The 19,725-nt window shown below is 41.5% G+C and overlaps 1 pseudogene across 2 annotated transcripts in view; it reads left to right on the top strand.

The window, feature by feature from the left end:
* LOC309656085 (cathepsin Z pseudogene) overlaps window positions 1-19,725 on the top strand; it is an 82,835-nt pseudogene that overhangs the window by 47,608 nt on the left and 15,502 nt on the right. The window contains exons 2-3 of one of the 2 annotated variants that reach the window (XR_014268829.1): window positions 601-12,417; window positions 16,814-16,898. The product of XR_014268829.1 is annotated as a cathepsin Z pseudogene (transcript). Of the gene's footprint in view, window positions 1-600; window positions 12,418-16,813; window positions 16,899-18,639; window positions 18,750-19,725 lie in introns of those variants that run through there. The other variant, XR_014268830.1, reaches the window with a different exon arrangement.

Here is a 19,725-nt window from a genome sequence, read left to right as displayed (position 1 = left end):
GGGTGACCAGCAATGTATATCATGCCAGGTTATCCCCCATGAGCTAATAAATGGCTTGTAAATATGTTTTCTGGAATGTAGTTAGAAGTAAATATATGATGTTAATAATACTCTATTAACTGCTTTTTTTTTGGGGGGGGGCCTCAATTTTAGTTCCCCAACCAGGGATTGAACCCGGGCCCCCAGCAGTGAGAGCACAGAGTCCTAACCAGTGGACGGCCAGGGAATTCCCTACACTATTAACTGCTAAATGTTTCATTTGAACTTTCATCAGCTTTTGGAAGACACAAAATAATTTTTAGCGAGCACCTTTAAGGATCTAATCCAGATCATTTTCACTTATTTCAGAGATGTCTTAGGAGTCAGGGAGATGTTATACGATTTGGAGGCTCCTACTTCTTGAGAGTCATCCTGAATGCTAAGATGTCTTCCCCAGCTCCTTGTCAGACTCATCCAGTCATTGTCTCCACATCTTGGCCCTTTGCTCTTTGCTATGCTCTGTACACACCTGCTCCTCTAGAGAGGGCATCTACTTATGTGATGCTCCTATCACAACCATGTGAATCATGCCCCAATTTACACTTTGGTTCTTTCTTCCAGGTGCTAACCTCACATTTCCATATGACTGGTGGATATTTCCAATTGCATATATTGCGAGTAACTCAAACTCAGCACACTTAATATCATCATACCTTCCCTCATCATCTGCAATTTTATTCCTATCATTTAATGAAGGTCAACCAACTCAAATTCCATCTTCTTTGTGAAGAACTTTCTGATTGTCATCCGTCCAATGAAACAATATGTATCAAGTGCCTGTCGTGGGCTTGACCTATCGTAGACCCAAGTATAAGGTGTTGAGCAAGCCCCCATGGAGCATATGTTCCTGTGCGGTGATATATCAGATAATGAGTGACCAATCATCTCAGCTAGAGCTGATCTCTTATCTCTGATATTCTAAAACTTTCATTGTCTATATAATAAAGATACAGTGATAACAAAGGTGTACCTTGGAGAGAATTTGGACAGGGTGCTGTTCTAAGTGCTTAAAACGTAATAACTCTTTTAACCTTCACAACAACCCTGCGAGGTGGCACTGTTTGCCCTACCATTTTTACAGAGGACGAAACTAAGACACAGAGAGGTTAAGAAACTCACTCAGGTTTACAAAGCTAGTAAGTGATGAGTTTGCTTCCTTGAAAGCCAGGAAAGTAAAATTAGAATAAATTCTATTTTGAGTAAAAATAAAATATTGAAACTGAATGTGATTTTTAATACACCTACTTTTTCATTTTCAACATTTCCTCAACCACATCAATGTCCCAGAAAAAAAAATAACAGTTAAAAAATACAATGAAACATCTATGTAGGGACACACATTTTTTTCTTTTGCTTTGGGCTCTAGTATGACTTGACACAGGATTGTTGGAGCCTGTCTGTATTTAAACTTTTGCTATTTTGTGCATCATGAGTTTTTTGTATTAATTTTGATTTTTTAAAATATTGCATTAAAATATTATTTATCTTGATCACCAAGTTTTTGGCACCCTTGTAAATTTTGTGCCCAAGGTAAGTGTCTCACTCTAATCCTGGCCTTGAGTGGTAGAGCTGGGATTCAAACTGAGGCGATCTGGTTCCAGGTCTGTACTTTTAACCATTGCACATCTCATGTCCTAGAATTGTTGATTTTTGTATCTATATCTACATACCACTGCTCTTTCCAATTAAACTAAAAATGCCTTGAGGGCATAGACCATTTGTCATACTGCCTTCCTGGATTCCTAAAGCATCTGGCATGGTGTTTGTTTGGCACATAGGGTGCCTGATAAAGGTTGGCTGAAAGAGGGCTAAAATTTACCATCACCACCAGCTACTTTTACCACAATTTGTAGTTTTGCTTTCTTTACTGCAATTTCCCTCTTATATACTGTATTTTAATTTTATAAAAATAATTAACTGAATAACCCATTTCATATAAAGATAATGAATGAACACATGTTAACAAAAACATTATGAAAATAAAATGCTTTCTTCAAACTAGTATTTTCTTTTTAGTGAAACTTTCTGCATTTTTCAGAAATATATGGCCTTTGGGAAGAACGTAAGTTTTAGTTTTGTAAGCAAACAGATGAGTATAGTAAAGAGAAGGTAGAATGTTCATTGACATAATTATCAGCTCTTTGGTTACAATGTAGCAGTTTCTGAATTACAACAGTTCTGTGATTTATGCTTCCCTACAAACTAGAGCTCTGCTCATTACCTCTTACACCCGGCTGGGGATCCGCTTCACCTGTGGGTGTACCCTTCTCAGTGTAGTAATGACATGCCTGGGTGGTTATATTTTCTCCAGCACTACTTCTGGGAATGACAGGAAGAGATGAGTATTTTCTCTCCTGCCACTGAACTTAGAAATGTGGCTTTTTTTTGGAAGACGGAATCAATAATGAACGCAGCGATTTCTTCATTATACAAAAGCCGTTGACTTGTTTTTCTGTACTTTAACATCCTCTGAGCACGTTTTAGCAGCTTTTGAATTTTATCTTTGCGTATTCTACAGTTACCAAAATTCTACAGTATACTATACTAAGGTATAGTATATTCTATACTTTACTATAGTAAATATAGAATTCTATACTTTCTAGTTTATTTACTGATCTTACAAAAGAGCCTTTCCAGAGCAGAGCCAGGCAAATTGTCACTTGCTTGACATTTGGGAATCATACGGATGCTCCCTTATGCTGTGGGGTTCTGCAGGGAATACAATAGTGTACTCAGGCTAACTCGGAAATCATACTGTTATATGATGCAGTATGAAACACTGTGTAATTACCAAAATTCTGCAGCTATTAATATTTGCCTAATTTTACGAGGACACAAGGTGTGAGGAGAACTGGATGGAATTGTGAGTTTGTGCTAAAGGCAGTTTTACTGAATGTCATCCTCCCCATCAGATCCGTGCCCTGAAAACCTTGCTCTATCTTTGGTGCACACACAACCTCATGCATTTTAGGGGAAGAAGATATGCTCCTGGAGAGCATATTATTTTCTCGGCATAGCCTTTAGCTACTCCAGGGGCACATCCGTGTTCATCACTTAGACCAGCGTAGACTGTAACGGATGGCAACAAACTTAAAGCTTAACCAAGACTCAAGTCCACTGTAACTTCTATTTTAATAACCTGAGCAGAGAAAACAGTTTAGTAGGTCATCTGAGTGAAACTGGCGAGAGACAGTTTCCAAATACATGAAGGAGAGCAGCAAGAAGAGTTGGTACAAAATGAGAAAACCAGTTACAAAGGGTGGACGGTGGTAGGGCCCAGTGCCTAAGTCCTGGTGTGGATGTTACCTCTCTGAGTTCTCAGGAAAGGCAGGAACCTTTTGGAAATAAGGCAGCCAGAACTCTATCTGAGGTTAAGCCCAGCTTAGACCAGGCACAGCAGAAGTCGACAAGCATCCTTTCTACTCCTGCATCGAGGCTGGTTCTATGTACCACGGCAGCGCGCTTGAAATTTAGAGACATGAGGGTTTAGAGTTCACTTCTAGTCTTAGATTTAGATGTCAAATGGCTAAGAAAGTAACAACTGGGGAGGTCTGGAAGGATGAGATTCAAGAAACAAGAACTGGGGGTCCGATCGCACCGGCGCGGGAGCCATGGCGTCGTTCAGGCCGCCGTCGCTGCTCTTGCAGCTCTTGCTGCTGGTGGAGCGGCGCAGGCCGGCTTCCACTTCCGCCGGGCTGCCGGCCCCTGCGCGGGAACCAGCTCACCCAGTTGGGGCGCAAGACATACCCCCGGCCTCATGAGCACCTGTCCCCTTCTGATCTGCCCAAGAGCTGGGACTGGCGCAACGCGGATGGGGTCAACTACGCCAGGGTCACCAGGAGCCAGCACATCCCCCAGGGCGGCGGCACCAGCGCCCCGGCCGACCGGAGCCCCAACAAGCACAAGGGGGTGCAGCCTTCAGCGCAGCACGTCATCGACGGCGGCAACGCCGGCTCCTGGGAGGCGGGCGACCACCTGCAGGGGTGGGAGCACGCCCGCCCGCGCCGCATCCCCGACGAGACCCGCAGCAACGACCAGACCAAGGACCAAGAGTGTGACAAGTTTAACCAGTGCGGAACATGCACCGAATTCAAAGAGCGCCGTGTCATCCAGAACTACATCCTTTGGAAAGTTGGCGACTACGGCTCCGTCTCCGGGAGGGAAAAGGTGATGGCGGAAATCTACACAAACGGTCCCATCAGGGGCGGTACGATGGCGACAGAAAAGATGTCTAACTACACTGGAGGCATCTATGCTGAATACCATGACAAGGCCTACATAAACCACATCATTTCCGTGGCCGGGTGGGGTGTCAGCGATGGGATGGAGCATTGACTTGTCCAGGATTCATGGGGCGAACCATGGGGCGAGCGAGGCTGGATGATAGTGACCATCACCTACAAAGATGGGAAGGATACCGATTACAACCTTGCTATTGAGGAGAACTGCACATTTGGGAACCCCATCGTTTAAGGCAGACGTCTCCAAAGAGCAGTTCTTAAAGAAATGATCTCATGAGCCGTAACCAGAGGGGATCCCATCATCATGGGCACTGGGTTGGTACTGCCATGGTTCGAAAGAACTGGGGGTTGATGTTCAAGTATCTGACGCCTGGTAACGGCACTGAGCACGGAGGAGAGACACCCGTCAAAATGCCTCATGGGCTGAAAGAGCGTTCCCAGGGGAGAGTCTGGGGGGGACGACTTAGCACCTGCACAGGACTGCTTCCTGTCGTGATGACGGCAGCAAACCATCTACCTGGAGAAGAGTGATCACCAGACAGTGAATGATGTGACCTACATTTTCTTCAATAGATGATTTGGCAGCTATGGTTTGTGATGTATTTAACAGGTAAAACAGTTCTGACATATCACCAGTTCCTTTGTCACCTTGAAATCAATGGTGGGGTAGTGGGGAGAGATGGCAATTTCAAGATGCCAAGGGATGAATAAAATACACACTTCAAGAAGGAAGAGGGAGGGAGGAAGGGAGGGAGAGGGAGAGGGAGGGAGGGAGGAAAGAAGGAAGGAAGGGAGGAAGGAAAGAAGGAAAGGAAAGAAAAAGAAAAAAAAAAAAGAAACAGGAACTAAGAGCCCATCATGGGGAAAGGTGTTGGCCCCAGGACTGGAGACATGGGCTTGATTAGACACAATGCTGCCCACATGGAGCTGTGGTCTGTCCAGGATTATGTGTCTTACTTTCCATCCCACTGTAGGTTTCCAAGATTGGATGGGGTTGGATAAAGCACAAGTACACTTTCAGAACCACATGCTAATATGTGTGGAAATAATAACTAGAAAAGTCTGCAGTGATAGGACTCTGTTTTCTTCCCCTACTTTAGTGGTATTGCCCACACTTCAAATAACCTTTGTATTACGCGTCTTCCGTGCCGTGTTTCTTCAATACCTGCCTTGACTTCTCTCCTGCTGAGCTCTGCTCTACCACACACTTTTGCCTCCCTAGAGAGCTAATTATAAGCCTGTATTTTAGTGCCTACTTACAACGAAAGCTTGTGTCAAAAGCAGCACATATCTATATAGAAATTGCAAAGAGTGTAAGTCCAGAACAGTGATGAAGAAATGCCCTTGAATATGTTCACCAAGTAATGATTCAAGGAAGTTGAAATTGGTCTGGTCAGGTTAGTGCTGGCAACTGGATGCCTAATAAGTGTTTATTGACAATAATCATCATGATAGTGATAAAATGACCTGATGCAAGTTTATTTGGGATGTTTTCTACCTATAAAAAAGGGCAGAGGAACTTCTATGCTCATCAAGATCAGAGCTTAGGCTACTTCAGCCTTGTGGGTAAGTTTACACCTTTGCAGGCCCATAATGTTTTTCACTAGTCCTTCCATCTTGAGAAATAATGTTTCTGATGTAATAGTAGCTTAGAATATTTGAGCATTAGGTCTTAAGTGACTTTTAATCACAGGCTTTCTTGCTAACGTTACAATCTCTTTTAGGCCTTTGGTCTCTTGAGCCAGTTCTGCATAGCTGGGATGCTATTATCACTTTCTCTTCTCTATTTCAAGGGTATGAGGTGTAAGGGGGAAAAAAAGTAGAAATAGGAATAGTTTAAGTGTGCATTTACATCTTGGATTTCGAAGAGGAAACTCAGATCTTCCAAATTGTCTTTTATCATCTATTCAAGGTCTAGAGTACTATAGAAGTTCCCCTCCCCTTAAAACAAGACAAAAACTTTTTTCAGAGCTTCCATGCACTTTTGTGTTTATAGATGGAAATATCTGTGGGACTACACATTTTCAAGCCTTACTGCAGATCCCTAGTTTTAGTGGGATTATATAAAACCTGGTATTGTTGAAAACCCTCCTTCTGTCTTCCATTCTTGAAGCAGGGTTGAGCATTTTATCAAATTGATAGCAAGGGAGTGTTTTATCTGCTTGACTTAGTCTTACTATTTTATTTCAGTGCAGTGTGTCTACACCCTGCTGGGTGTGGAGGCCATGACTCACCTGGAGAGAGGATGTTGTTCTCTGGGCGCATCCAGGGTGATGCAGGGTGACTGAGGCACTTCTCATTTGGGCTTGGTGCCATTTTGTTCCTTCCCTTGTTCTCGCTTGGATATTTATTTGGCTACTTGCTCCCAAGGAGAACCAGTCCGTTGAGTATTCAAATATTAACTCCTCTTTCTACACAAGTGGCCAAGCAAGATTTTACTGGAAATTTAGCCTGGTGCCTGAGGAAAGATGGGGGTGGGGAGAAGAGAGATTGAGGTTAAAAGGCAAAGGGACCTGCAGAAAATAGCTTTTCTGTCTGATTACAAGTTTTATGACACTTTTCCATTGTCCATAATCTTTGTGCACAAGATTAAGAAAACATTTAGTGAGAATAACCTCACGTTAATCAATTTGTGCCAGGAAGCTTCCTCTTCCTGCTGCAGCACCATCCTCTTGGCCCATTAGAGCTCAGAGAGGGACCTGACCCCTGGTGGTCTGACTCCTGTGAGTCGCATTTTGTACATAATACCTCCTCCCTTCACCATCTCTCAGTCTAAGTAGTTGCCCAGAACTCTAGTGGTTACAGGCCAGGTACAGCTGTGGGGAGAAGCTATCTGGGTGGAGACAGCTGCACTCAGGTGAAGGGTGGAAGCTGTACACCAGGCACCTGGTTCCTCCTGAGGCTGTCAATGCTCTCCTTGTTCTCAGAGGCTCACTCACCCCTGTGTCCTTCTCTTTCCCTCCTGTGGGCACTTCCGGAGCTGAGTAGCTTGAGTACATTTCTTACCCAAAGCTTTTTCTCTCTTTTAAAAAATATAATGTGACTAGTTTATCAAGAGTTATATCCAAGAGCGTTCAAATCAGGTATTTGGGGTAGTTAGTCCCAAACCCAACTGTATATCAGAAGCATGGGAGCAGGGAAGAGGGAGAAGTTGGTTTAGAAATACACATTCCAAAACAACAAAGTCCTACTGTATAGCACAGGGAACTATATTCAATGTCCTGTGATAAACCATAATGGAAAAGAATATGAAAAAGAATGTATGTGTGTATAACTGAATCACTTTGCTGTTCAGCAGAAATTAACACAACATTGTAAATCAACTATACTTCAATAAAATTTAAAAAAAAAGAAACACACATTCCAGGACTAGATAGTTTTATTGGAGAATTCTACCAAAAATTTAAAGAATTAACATTACTCTTTCTCAAAATCTTCCCAAAAATTGAACAGAAGGGAACACTTCTTAACTCATTCTATGAGGCCAGCATTACCCTGATACCAAAGCCAGGAAAAGACACAACAAGGAAAGAAAACTATAGACCAGGACCCATTAAGAATACAGATTTAAAAAAAAATACTAACAAATCAAATTCAGCTTCATATTAAAAGGATTATATACCATGACCAAATAGAATTTACTCATGGAATGCAAGGATAGTTCAGTACTTAAAAATCAATCACTAGGGACTTCCCTGGTGGCGCAGTGGTTAAGAATCCATCTGCCAATGCAGGGGTCATGGGTTTGAGCCCTGGTCTGGGAAAATCCCACATGCCATGGAGCAACTAAGCCCATGCGCCACAACTACTGAGCCTGTTCTCTAGAGCCTGCGAGCCACAACTTCTGAGTCCGCGAGCCACAACTACTGAAGCCCACATGCCTAGAGCCTGTGCTCTGCAACAAGAGAAGACAACGCAATGAGGAGACTGCGCACTGCAACGAAGAGTAGCCCCTGCTCCCCGCAACTAGAGAAAGCCCACGCACAGCAACGAAGACCCAACATAGCCAAAAATAAATAAAATAAAATAAGTAAATTTAAAAAAAAAATCAATCACTATAAGAACAAACGTATGGACACCAAGAGGGGAAGTGGCTGGGGTGGGGGTGGGGGTGGGGTGGGGGGTGGGGGTGTGTTGGTGGTGGGATGAATTGGGAGATTGGGATTGACATATATACACTAATATGTATAAAACATAACTAATAAGAACCTACTGTATAAAAAATAAATAAAATTCAAATTTTCAAAATAAATTAATTAATTTAAAAAAATCAATCACTATAATACACCACATTAATACAATAAAGAAAAAACCCCACAGAATCATTTCAATTGGTGCAGAAAACCATTTGACAAATTCAACACTCAATGACAAAACTAGAAACAGAAGGAAACTTCCTCAACATTATAAAGGCCATATATGAAAAATCCTCAGCTAATATCATAATCAATGGTGAAAGACTGAGAGGTTTTCTCTTAAGATTAGGAAAAAAAGAAGGGTGTCCGCTTCCTTCAACATAATATTGGAAGTTCTAGCCAGAGAAATTGGGCAATAGGGAAAAAGGCATCCAAATTGGAAAGAAAAGAGTAAAATTATCTCTGTTCACAGATGACAGAATCTTTTATGTAAAAAATCCTAAGGATTACACACACACACACACACACACACACAAAACAGCTAGAGTTAATTAACAAAATGTAGCAGTTGCAGGGTATAAAATAACACAAAAAATCAGTTACATTTCTATACACTAGCAATGAAAAATCTGAAAGGGAAATTAAGAAAATCATTCCATTTATCAGGGTGTCAAAAAGAATATAGTACACAGGAATACATTTTTAATCAAGGAGGCTAAATACTTGAACATTGAAAATTACAAAACATTGCTGAAAGAAATTAAAGAACACTTAAATAAATGGAAAGATATCCTGAGTTCACGTACTGGAAGACTTTATATTGTTAAGAGGAAAATACTACCCAAATTGCTCTACACATTCAATGCAATCTCTTTCAAAATCCCAACAGCAGTTTTTTTTTTCAGAATAGAAAAATCTATTTTAAAATTCATATGGAATCTCAAAGGACCTGGAATAGTCAAAACAACGTTTCAAAAGAAGAACAGAGTTGGAGGTCTCACGCTTTCTGATTTTGAAACTTACTACAAAGCTACAGTAATCAAAGCAGTGTGGTATTGGCATAAGGATGGATATATAGACCAGTGGGATAGAATAGAGATCCTAGAAACAAACCCTTGTATATGTGATCAAATGATTTTTGACAAGGGTGCCAAGACCATGCGATAGGGAAAGGACAATTTTTTCAACAAATGGTACTGGGAAAACTAGATATCCACATGCAAAAGAAAGAAATTGGACACTTTCCTTATACTATATACAAAAATCCATTTTGTTTAGGAACAAAGACCTAAACTTAAGAGCTAAACTATAAAACTCTTAGAAGAAAACACAGGAGAAAATCTTCATAACATTGGACTTGGTTATGATTTCTTGGATATGACACCAAAAGCACAGGCAAGAAAAGAAAAAATAGACAGACTGGACTTCAACAAAATTAAAAACTTTATTGCATCGAAGGACACTCTGAAGAGAGTAAAAAGACAACCCACAGCATGGGAAAAATATTTGCAAGTCTGATAAGGAGTTAGTTAATATTCAGAGTATATTAAAAACTCTTATAACTCAGCAGCAAAAAAATAAAACAAAACCTAATTTTAAAATGGGTGCATTAAATGGTGTCTGTATTTTAAGAAATAAAAAATTAAAAAATAAAAAATAAAAAAATAAAATGGGGGCTTCCCTGGTGGCGCAGTGGTTGAGAATCTGCCTGCTGATGCAGGGGACATGGGTTCGAGCCCTGGTCTGGGAAGATCCCACATGCCGCAGAGCAACTGGGCCCATGAGCCACAATTACTGAGCCTGCGCGTCTGGAGCCTGTGCTCCACAACAGGAGAGGCCACAATGGTGAGAGGCCCGCGCACTGCGATGAAGAGTGGCCCCCACTTGCCGCAACTAGAGAAAGCCCTCGCACAGAAACGAAGACCCAACACAGCCAAAAATAAATAAATAGATAAAATTTTTAAAAAATTAAAAAAAAAAAATGGGCAAAGGACTTGAACAGACATTTCTCCAAAGAAGATATACATGTGGCCAATAAGCACATGAAAAGATACATGAAGATCATTAGTCATGAGGAAAATGCAAGTCAAAACCACAAAGAGATATCACTCCACACCCCTTAGGATGGCTATTACCCAAAACAAAATAAAACAACAAAAAACAAACAAAAACTCAAAATGAAAAAACAAACAAAATAACAAGTGTTGACATAATTGTAGAAAAATTGGAACTCTCGTGCATTGCTGACGGGAATGTAAAAAGGTGTGCTGTTGTGGAAACCAGTTTAATGGTTCTTCAAAAAGTTAAACATAGCATTACATGTGACCCAGCAATTCCACTCCTTGGTATATACCGAAAATAACTGAAAGCAGGCACTGAACCAGAAACTTGTATGCCAATGTTTGTAGCAACATTATTCACAGTAGCCGAAAAGTACAAACAACCCAACTGTTTTACCAAGAGATGAATGGATAAAGAAAATGTCCTTTATACATACAATGGATATTGTTTAGCCATAAAGAGGAATGAAATTCTAATACATGTTATAACGTAAATGAACCTTGAAAACATTATGCTAAGTAAAATAACAAAAGGACAAATATCATATGATTCAATTTATATGCGGTACCTGGAAAGTAGAATAGAGATTACCAAGAGCTGGGCGGGGCAGGGGGAGGGAGAAATGGAGAGTTATTTTTAAACCCTTGCAGAGTTTCTGTTTGGGATGATAAAAATGTTTCGGGAATGGATAGTAGTGATGATGGCACAACGCTGTGAGTGTATTAGTGCCACTAAATTGTACATATAAAAATGGTTTAAGTGGTAAATTTTATATTATGAATATTTTATCATAGCTTAAAAAAACCCTTTTTTAAGAAAATACACATACCAGGGCCCCATTCTTGAAGAACTGAGAGGCTGATGTGGTAAATATGGGGTGGGAAGCTGGAATCTGTATTTTCTTTTAAATGCCTTCTTGTCTTTCTCAGGCATAGACAGGTTGGGAATTTAGGATTTAATCTCTGTCAACTCTTTCCAAGGGGACTGATGCCATTCTGTGAGGAAATGTTCACCAGTCTATGAGGAATACGTGTTTTTCATGGATCTAAATGTATTAAACTTAAAATGCTGCTTTTAAAATCTGAGATTGTCATGATCACATTGTTTTGGTATTGAGGTGCCCACTCATTTATGGTGGCAAGAGTCAGGTTGTTTTTTAAAATATCTGTACTTGGGTAAAATAAAAATGAGCAATTCTTTGTTGTGTTCCCCCCCAAACTGTGAAATTTTAATGGTTTGTTAAATTCCAGAGGCTGGAAAACTTCGCTCCAGATGCTAGCCGTTTGAAAATATGGTAACAGAGACTGCTCCTGCTATTTATTTGTACAATAAGAAATTGAAAGGATCTATACATTTTTCTGTTGTTCGTAGGCTCCTTGAGCAAAAAATGGCAGAGTTGAAACTGACAGTACTAAGATGTTATTTCTCCTGCTGCGTGTTGCAATGTTCTTCCTCCATAGGTGGACATGGGGCCGGGAGGGTAGAGAATAGTATAACTCTTCCCGGAGAAGGGTTGCCTTCTGGCCCCCCCACTTGCCCTTGAAGGCCCCCCCGCCCCTGCCTCGCCTCCCTGAGTTTGGGGGCTGAGGAAGGGCAGGGGCCGAGGAACAGCCGTTGCTAAGGGATGCCTTTGCGTTCCAGAGGACTGCGTCTGACGGGAATGCAGAGTCTGTGGGAGCCACACCCACCCCGCCCTTTAGGCAGATCAGTTAATTATTGAGAAGTGCTTGGGAAGCACAAAGGGCTGGAGAGAGTCCATGTGCTGTTGCTGAGGCCTGTGTGGGAGCTGGCATTTCTGAGACACTGAGGCTCCGCCGGGAGTCTGTGGAACAAGAAACAGTTCTTCGCTGTCGTGGTGCAGGCTTCTCAGGATCTGTCCCAGGAAACAGACAGACGGTTCCAGGGAATTCTTATACGGTGCATTCTATCTCCAGAGAGAAGTTAAGTTTCTTTTGTGATAGGATTTGTAAGATATTTAGATAAATGAGCCACGTCAGATTTCAGTTTTGTTTTCTTGTTTTAAATTTTGTTTGTTTTAAAAGTTTACATTCAGGTCATTTATACATAAACAAGATCATATAATATGTTCTGTCCTGTGGCTTACTTTTTTTTTTTTTTTTTTTTTAACTTAACAATGTACCCTGGAGTTCTTTCTGTGTTAGTACATAGAGGCTTCCCTCATTTTCTTTAACAGCTGCATTCTTTCCTGATTGTGGGTACATAGGTGTTTGCCATTTTTCAGCATCACAAACAATATTACAGCAAACATACTTGGACCCAAATCTGTGTGCTTATGCATAAATATTGTGAAGGATATATTCCTAGAAGTAGAATTTCTGGACCAAAAGGCATGCACATTTGAATTTGGGGTAAATAATACAAAAGCTTCTCCCCGAAAATTCTGTTCTGATTTACAAAGACACCAAAATACCCATCAACACTGAACATTATCAATTTAAAAAAAAAAAAATCGCTAACATTACATGCAGAAGAATTCGTGTCATTTAAAATTGCATTTATCTGATTTACCAGTTTTATTGTGCATCTTTTCATATGCCTGTTGACCATTTGGATTTGGGGGAGCATTTTCTTGTAGTATAAAAGTACACAAGTCATAAGTGTACTACTGAAAGAATTAACACAGCCTGAGCTCTTCTTGTAACCACCACCCAGGTCGAGAAATTGAATATTATCAGACCTTTTCCCACCTCCCCCAAAGAAATCACTATCCTGTAATATACCTCCTATAGATTAGTTGTGCTTGTTTTTGAACTTCATAAAATGGAATCATACAACATGCATTCTTATGTCTAGCTTCCTTCATTCAACATTATGAGTCATTCATGTACTTGCTCGTAGCTGTAATATATTAATTTACATTGCTTATTATATTCCACTATGTGAATATACCACAATTTATTGATTGATGGACATTTGGGTTCTTTCTACCTTTCAGCTATTAGCAAATATTGATGCTATGAACATTCTTGTGCATGTCTTTTAGAATACATGTGCAGGGGCTTCCCTGGTGGCGCAGTGGTTGAGAGTCTGCCTGCCAATGCAGGGGACACGGGTTCGAGCCCTGGTCTGGGAAGATCCCACATGCCGCGGAGGGACTAGGCCCGTGAGCCACAATTACTGAGCCCGCGCGTCTGGAACCTGTGCTCCGCAAAAAGAGAGGCCGCGATAGTGAGAGGCCCGCGCACTGCGATGAAGAGTGGCCCCCGCTTGCCGCAACTGGAGAAAGCCCTCGCACAGAAACGAAGACCCAACACAGCCATAAATAAATAAATAAATAAATAAAATTAAAAAAAAAAAAATACATGTGCATACATTTCTGTTGTGTATATATCTAGGAATGAAATTTTGGGGTCATGAGTAGTATTATCAAACTCGCTAATTGTGAATTTCCTATGACTGTTCCTTGTATGTTAATTATTAGGTGGTTTGTATGTGTTCTGTTTATTCTGGATGTTAATTCTTTGTTACAGCTATTGTAAATATTTTTTCCTGGTCTTTATTTATATTGACTTTTAGTTCACAAAGTTTAACATTTTTATTCAGTCAATGCTATAAATCTTTTTCTTTATGGTTTCTGAGTTTTATATCTTGCTTAGAAAGTCCTTCCCTATCTCAAGATTGTAAAATATTCTCTCATGTTTCCTTTTAATACTCATTTTGATTTTCACATTAGGCTTTTTAATCAGTCTGGAATTTATGAGGGTGAGAGACAGAGGCTAATTTATTATCCAACACTTAGGGCATGAATAAAATTATACCATTTGCTGCCTAGATTTTTAAATATTTATTTATTTTTTTTGAATTTCAAGACAGGTGATAACATCAAAGAGCTAAGAAACTGTCAAAAATTAAAAAAATTTTTTTTTTTTTACTTTGGAATAGCTTCCCCTAATTTACACCTCAGTTAGATCTTAAATGGGACAAATGTTCTGTATCAGTGGTTGCCACCCAAAATGCCATGCATATAAATGGTCAATAACTAGTTATTCATTTACTGTGCATTTATGTAACTTAAAAGTGTGGTTCTCATGGACTTTTGTAGCTAATAAGGAGGAAGACTCCACTCTGGAATCTTCAAGCTAGCCTGATGCACACTGAATCTGGGTTCTCGGGCCAGGAAAACCACAGCTGCTTCTTCCCTCCTAAAGCCCCAGCTCCTCTCAATCTGAGTAGACGCCCCCAAATAGGTTATGTGCTCTGAGTCCATCCTCAGTACAGAAAGGGGTCCAGTTTGAACTTTATCACACATCCCCAGGGTCAGCTTTTGTTTTTCGACATGACTTCCTCAAGCAAGGCTGCCCGCTTAAGGGAAACTATTTTCTTGACCAGCTGGATGATGGGTGTAGGGTCACATAGGGGAGAAGTGTGTTTGAGCTCAGTCTGTTCTCCCCCTTGGCCTGACACGGCGCATCGGCTCCTTGTCGTGTCTGTTAACTAGTGGTGCTCAGCATGGGCTTGTCTGGTTGTTCGCAGACCTTCCAGCTGCTCATGATGTAAGCCGGTTTTGTTCTGTTTGCCACTCCTCTTTGAAACCTTTTTCCTTACACATGTTTGGGAAGGCTGATTACTTGGGATTTAGTTAACATGTTATAGAGCTGGAGCTTGAGCTGGGATGAGGAGAAGAAACATCCCCCTAGCTTGACAAAGAGCTTGGTTTCAGGCTGGTGAACTGCACATTCCACGGTGAACCACCTGAGCTGGTTTGCTTGGAATCTGCTCTGCTGGCCAAGCTCCAAAAATATAATCAAAAGTGGCCTGAAATCATTCATTTTGCCACTTGCATTCTCAGCTTCACAGTGTAAGGATTTGGCTGGTGCCTATCCTGAAAGCATGGAATTTTCTACTGTTTGTGACACATGGCATTATGCGTGCATGCGTGTGCGCATGTGCAGTGTGCACAGGCTTGTCTGAACAAGTATGTTTTCAGCTGAACTATTTATACCTACACACAGGCAGTGATTAAAGATCACAGTGTATGGCAGGTTTTCTTTGATTTCCAGAATCGCCTATCTGGATTTGTAGGTTAGTGTCTTTGGAGAAATGCGATGGAGCATGTTGCATGTGCGTGCAACTGATCCCCTAGGTAGAGGACCTTGCCTTGGAAATATCTGAGGATAATTTACTTAGAAGAAGTCAGTGTGCTATTTTTTGGAGGAACAGGTGTATTTGACCACCCATTGGGGGAAGTGAAGACCTGAGCTCTGAGGAAGTCAAGTGTGAGGCCCTCAGAGGTGGTTATTTATATCAGAGTGATGTGTATTGAAAGCTGAAGACTTTCATTCCACCAGCATCACAGAACTAATTTAGAGAAGAGGAAGGGCATGTGTTTTGCCTTGTTAAATATCTACTGTACTGAGAGTTTCTGGTGTGGGTCAGACTTCTCATGATCCAAGCACAGGCTCTGTTGTAGATGAAAGGGTGCTTACACGCTCTTGCTTCAGCTACTTCGTGGATAAAATGGCTCACTTTCCATTGGTTGATAGATGTGTGACTTGATTCTTGCTTCCTTTCCTGAGATGGTCCCCCCCAACCCCGCATGTGAGCAGCCTGGTGTGCATGTATCGGGGGGAGGGGAGAAAGGACCTTGACATAATCTCTCAGCTCTAAATAAGAACATTGGACTCTAACAACCACCCAAAACAATACATTGGAAACTCTTGTGTTCACTGTTGTAATAAATGAAGTCTCATATAACTAGCTTCCATTTTTCTCTCTCTTGAATTGTAAAGTCCCCTCCCTCACCCCTGCCACTCGGGCTCTTTCGGTTATGGGAAATGAATGTGTTTCAGGATCAACACGTCAGAATTATGAGGAAGAAATTGGCAGTGGAACAAACTATGAGACATGCTTGACAAGAACTGAGAAACAATACATCTCAGATTTTCTGAGGCAGTCTTCCTTTCGTTCAGAAATATGACCCAGAAGCCACAGAAAGGGAAGCACCTTTGTAGCACCATTAGGGTCACAAAGAGTTAGTCTTTATTAAGGAACCAACAGAGGATATTTCTGCACAGAAAGATGAGGTGCCTGTAGGAGGAGAACGTAGTCCTGCTTACACGAGGAGTAGGTGGAAATTGAAAAAAGAGAACTTGTGATCATTTGCTTCAAATGAGACCAACGTGCCGAACTACCAGAAGGATGGAGCAGGAAGGAAAGGCGAGGTGGTAGGAAACATGAGCACGTTTACATAAATGTTCAGCTCCTTCTGGGCTTGCCTAATCCCGGTCCTTTGGAGTTTGCCTTTTATGAGGGTAAACATGGTTTAATAGTGAGCAAATATTTGTTCACATAATTAAAACCTGTTGAGTTGAACAGGAAACGTCCAAGGGAAATCTGCAGGTGCCTGCAAGCAAGGGTGACTCTGGAAGGATCTTGGTATGTCGGTGCCTTCTCTCCCAAGGTGAGTGTCCCTGGAATTAAGCCACCAACGACAGGAGAGGAAACAGACAGCTTGTAAAAAATTGGAGCAGCGTGGAAAGGTTCTGAACTGATTAATAAGCTGCTAGCCCTGGGGAGGGTGTAAAAGGCATCTGGGATATTTGCATTTTTGTTTACTGAAGGGAGGAAAGCATCTCACAACTCTCTGCCGCTCTAATTCATTCAGGACATGATATATTTCCAAGACTGCTGCCATCTCAGGGTTTGAATCTGTTTTCAGTTTCACTCCAGGTTTCACCACACATGTATATTTAAAAAAAAAAGATGGTTCCAATACAACTTAAGAAAGAAAAGCCAGCCTGACTTCTAAAATCCAATTTTGCCCCCTGGATGTGTTTTCTTCCTGGAGGGGGCCATGTGGTCTCTCCTCTCCTCACCATGCTGCATTCTCTTCGTTCCAAGGCCTGGTCACAGCCAGACTGAAGCCCTTATCCTCAGGCTGTCGGTGGTGAATGAGAGGTATGCCTTGCTCAGCTCTAGAGTGGAGACAAATGGCTGTGTAACTCACCGTAATCCATGGCAAGAAATGATACATGCCGTGAGAGGAAAATAAAGTGCTGATGGAAAATTAATCTCATTAAGGAGATTTGTTTGTGGTGACATTTGAAATGAGCCTGAAAAATGAGGATTTTGACAGATGGCAAAGAGTGTCACTGGTATTATTATGGTATTAACGTTCAATAATATCTAAATGAAGCTGAATCTGTTCAGAACTCCAGAAGATTTTGTGAGGCCCGGTCTGGGCACACTGTTCTGCTGGCAGTAGCACCCCAACTATCCTCTGGAGGACCATCTCTCTCCCGTTCTCAACCTAAGTGGTTTGAATGGGGCTGACCCCACCTCCTGGCTCTTGGTATGTGACCCAGACTAGCCAATAAGAGAACCACATTCCCTTAGCACAGTCATTGGTTCAGGGGTGAGCATGTGACCCAAGTTGGTCCAGTCCTGGAGCTTTTTCAGGAACCACTGAGGAAAAGCCATCCTCTTTCTGCTCGGGTTGCTGAGCTGGTGGGTTGGTATTTAGGAGCTGCAAGGGGCCTGTTTTGTTACCACAGAGGGAGAACCTGAGAAATGGAGAGATTCCTGAGCACCTGGAGCCAGCTGTGCCTGAAACTCTACTTTGGACTTTTTAGTCACTCAAGGCAATAAATTCACTTTTTAATAAGCCATTTTGTGCTTTTCTCTTGCAAACAAAAATGTCCTAACCAATACAGAAAATTTTAGATAGACTGCTTAAACAAACAAACAAAAAACCCCAGTGGAGCAAGGGGAGTTGCAGATTCACAGAGCAGTTTCCTAGCAAAAAGAAATCTTCCTGTTGCTAACATTTCCAGGTCCCAGTGACTAAGAATTTGGAGACTTTATTCTTAACCCCCCTGGTCTGAGACTGCTCACCAATCTGACTGACTCCTGTGTGCTAGATATTTTTCCATGAATCAGAAATGAAATATGCAGCACTGTAGCCACAAAGCAATGAAAACAGCTCATTTGCCTTTCGTGTCTCTCCAAACAAAAAGCTTTGTTTTTTCTGGGTCACACGTTGTAAGTGAAGAGTCATAATGATAATCCTGTTTGGATTTATTAACAGTTGAATAGACTATTGAGAAAAGATTTGTTAATCATCAGAAGCAAATTCACCATAGCAGCATTGCAGACAGAGTGGGACAATTGCCTTGAGCCAACTAAATCTCTGCCCCTTCAGGACATCTGGAAATGCAGAAAGATACTTGCTTCTATTGAGTGCTTCCTATGTCCTTGGTACGAAGAACGGTATTTTGCCTACATTCTCTCTCAATTTCATCAACTCTATGAGGTAGGTCCTAATCCTGTTCTATAAGTGGGGAATGAGACAGAAACTACCAGTTGCTACCCAACATCCATCCTCTCCTTGTTCCTTACAGAAAGGTAACCCCAAGCAGTTACTGCTTCTACTTCAAAGTTTATGATCCATGGGCAATTACTACAGACATTTATCATTTTGCAAACATTTTATCATGTCACTCCTGCAGCTGTGGATGGCCACGTGATTGCTTCTGGCTAGTGAGACTTGAGTAGAAGTCTTCCGGGGATCTCTGGGAAAGTGTTGCTGTCCTTATATGGACATTGCCCCTTTCTCCTTGTTCCTTCCTTCTCCCTGCTTGGAACGTGGGTATGAGGCTGGTGGTGGAGCAGCCATGTTGTGACCTTGAGGCAACCATAAGGAGGACAGCCATATCCTAAGGGTGGTGAAGGAGGACTATAGAAGGAAACTGGGATATTCTGACATTGTAAAGCCACTCTCTCTGCCCCAGAAGACCTACTTTCAGACTTGTTGTGTGAAAAAATTAACCATTATTTGGTTAACCCAATGAGGTTGGGTTTCTGCTACAGACAACTGAATTCTATCCCCAACTGACAGGGGAAACTGAGCTAAAGAAGTTTAAGGGACTTGCTCACATTTCCATATAAAGTGGTGTCTTAAAGCTGAATGAGACATAGTACCCAGCCTTAAAGAATTCAAGCCTAGTTTGGGAGGCAGATACATAAATAATTATAGTATAATGCCATTAGTGTAATGATGTGATTTGCCTAGGGTATCATGGACACCTACAAAAAAAAAAAAAAAGAGAGAGAGAGAGAGTCAGATGTGGAACAGGAGTTAGCCAGGCAAAGGATAGAGGTGGGAAAAGAGATTACAGCTTGAATAAAAGGTATGGAAGTGAGACGCAGCGTAGCATACGCAGGGAGCCACAAGCTGCTTTGAGTTGTTGGAGTTCAAAGTATGAGGCAGGCAGTGGTGAGAAATGCAG

The sequence above is a fragment of the Balaenoptera physalus genome, assembly GCF_965194825.1.
Source record: "Balaenoptera physalus genome assembly, chromosome: 2".
Classification (NCBI taxonomy): domain Eukaryota; kingdom Metazoa; phylum Chordata; class Mammalia; order Artiodactyla; family Balaenopteridae; genus Balaenoptera; species Balaenoptera physalus.
The sequence above is the reverse complement of the archived record's forward strand: the minus strand, read 5'-3'. Positions and strand labels throughout refer to the sequence as shown.